The following is a 3,223-nucleotide window of genomic DNA, read 5'->3' on the forward strand; positions in this document are numbered from 1 at the left end:
CCCTATCACGACCCCAAACCGGACCCGGTCATGATGACGCCTCTCGTGAAGACAAGGCCGATCAACACAATTCCCAAATTCAATTTTTAACAGTTTAATAAGTCAATTTAAGTCATTTATAAGGATAAATCCCCAACAAGTATAGATTTAGCGAAATAAACAAGTGCGGAAATAAATACAGCCCGACATCGGGGTATCACAAGTCACGAGCATATACTAAGGTCTAAAATACAATGGAATTTCGGTAAATGTACTAAATACAGTCTAATAACATCAAAGGGAGAAAAGCAGTACTGCAGACGTCGGACAACTACCTTGCTAAACTCCAAAGACTCTGCCTCTGATCAACCAATACCCGCTACCGGGTGTAGAAATACCTGAATCTGCACACAAGGTGCAGGGAGTAAAGTGAGTACTCTAACTCAGTGAGTAATAATCATAACTAAAGACTGAGTGATAGGAAATCACGAAAAATACATCAACATGCTGTATACAGTAGTACAAAACCAATAAGAAACCAATGAAGTTGTGAAATCTCTTAAAGCATCTTAGCTCAGTTTAAACTTCTTTAAAAATGACTTTTTCAACCGTTAAGTAATCGAATGCAAAGCAATTAGAATAGATAAGCACAAAAAATTCGCCCCTCGGGCACAAATACACAATTTACCAGGTAAATGACATGCAATAAGAAAGATAAATACATAAAGGTCCGCCCCTCGGGCAATATCTCAGAACAATACCAGCTCCTCGGGCTATATCTCACATCACAATGAGTACCCATGCTCATTGGGGGTGTGTAGACTCCTGGAGGAGCCCCGTTCGACCCAAGCGCAATATCAAGCCATCTCGTGGCATCATCACTAGGCTCTCGGCCTCATATCAATCAAACCACCTCGTGGCATACATATCTCAGGCCCTCGGCCTCATAATCATAATCAGTGTATCACCGCTGCGGCGTGCAGCCCGACCCAAAAGTATCCTCACAACACAGACCCTCGGCCTTACTCAGTCAAAATCACATAAGCCACTCGGACAACAGTAAAACATGATGCTCAGCCCAAACTATTACTTAAAATATCATTTCAAGTGTTAAAGCAGAGTAAACATAGCTGAGTTTTGAAAACAGTAGAATATAGGCACCAGCCCTAAATATGACATTCAGTCCAAAACATGAGATAGCAAATAGTTTTCAATCAAATACATAGTAAAATAGTCATTCGGGATGGACTGAGTCACAATCCCTAATAGTGCACGATCTCACGCTCGTCATCTAGCTTGTGCGTCACCTCAATATAGCACAACGATGTGCAATCCGGGGTTTCATACCCTCAGAACATCATTTACAATCATTACTCACCTCGATTCGGTCCAAACTCTAGCCCGCGATGCCTTTACCCTCACAAATCGACATTCGGATGCTCCAAATCTAACCACAATCAGTACATAACCATTAAAATATGCTAAGGGAACAAAGCCCACTCGAAAATATTCAATTTACATCAAAAATTCCGAAATTGCTCAAATCCGGCCCTCAAGGCCCATGTCTCAAAATCCGACAAAAGTTACATCAATAGAATTCTCATCCTCACACGAGTCTATACATACCAAGAACATCAAAATCGGAGCTCAATTGCCCCTTCAAATTCCCAATTTACACTCTCCAAATTCAAGCCATAATTCCCTAATTTTAGGCTTTAATTTCCACATATTTCATGATTAAACAAGTAAGAATCAACATAGGATCGAGTATTGAGTTCAAAAATCTTACCTCCAGGTGTTATCTCTTGAATCCCTCTTCAAATCCTCTCAAAAAGCTCCAAAATCGCCCAAAAATGGTGAAAGTTAGCCCAAAAATTGCTGACAATGGCTATTTAAACATTCTACCCGGGCATCAAAAACCTTCTTCGTGAACGCGGTCAAAGCCTTGCGTTCGCGAAGCACAAAAATCTGTTGACCAAAATTTTCCCTTACGCGAATACGACCTCCAGCTCGCGAACGCGAAGCGTCCGTTTTTCCAAACCATCGCGAACGCGACCTCCTTACGCGAACGTGTAGCACAAAAAGGTTGGGACCTCATCTGCTCCCACATACTCTATGCGAACGCGACACAAGACACGCGAACATGGAGAATCAAACATCCCAACATCGCGAACGTGAAGGCAAAAATTGTCGCCTCAGAAAAACACCCTTTGCGAACGTGGGTCCCTGACCGCGAACGCGAAGAACAAATTGTCTGCAACACAAAACCAGCAAAAACTGCCAAGTCCAAAGTCCAAAATTGATCTGTTTAACCATCCGAAACTCACTCGAAGCCCTCAGGACCTCAACCAAACATGCCAACATACCCCATAACCTCATTCAAACTTGTTCCAACCTTCGGAACGCTCAAAACAACATCAAAACACTAAAATCACATCGGATTCAAGCTTAATAATTTCAAGAAATTCCAAATTACGCTTTTGATCAAAAACCCAACCAAACCATGTCCGAATGACCTGAAATTTTGCACACGCATCACAAATGACACAACGGAGCTACTGAAACTTTCGGAATTCCATTCCGACCCCTATATCAAAATCTCAATTTCGCCAATTCAAGCCTAAACCTTTCACGGACTTCCAGAATGCATTCTGATCACGCTCCTAAGTCCCAAATCACCTAATGGAGCTAACCAAATCATAAAAATTTCGATCCGACATCATATACCAACAAGTCAAAACTTGGTCAAACTTTTCAAATTTCAAGCTTCAAACTGAGAACCGTTCTTCCAAATTCATTCTGATTACCCTGAAAACCAAGACCAATGATCTACATAAGTCATAATCCATCACACGGTGCAAGTCATGCCCGAGAATTGATGAGCAAAGTGCGAAAGCTCAAAACGACCAATCGGGTCGTTACAGTCCCGTAGTCCCAAAGTAAATATGCAGGGGGATCTCCCGGGATATCGTCCCAAAGTAAATGTGCAGGGAGAACCCTGAGGTACCGCCTCGTAGTCTCAAAAGTATACATGCAGGGGAATCTCCCGGGATATCGTCCCGTAGTCCCAAAGTAAATGTGCAGCTCAAGCAAAATAAGGATAACAGTTACAACAAGAAGACCTACAATTTAGACTAAGTACGAGTCAAGAAAGGAAGCAGGATCCACTAAACATGCTGCAAAGAGTTCAGATAATCAATTAAGACACGTATATATGCTATTCTAGGCTAACAGGATAACTACA

The sequence above is a fragment of the Nicotiana tabacum genome, chromosome 3, assembly GCF_000715075.1.
Source record: "Nicotiana tabacum cultivar K326 chromosome 3, ASM71507v2, whole genome shotgun sequence".
In the NCBI taxonomy this organism is placed as follows: domain Eukaryota; kingdom Viridiplantae; phylum Streptophyta; class Magnoliopsida; order Solanales; family Solanaceae; genus Nicotiana; species Nicotiana tabacum.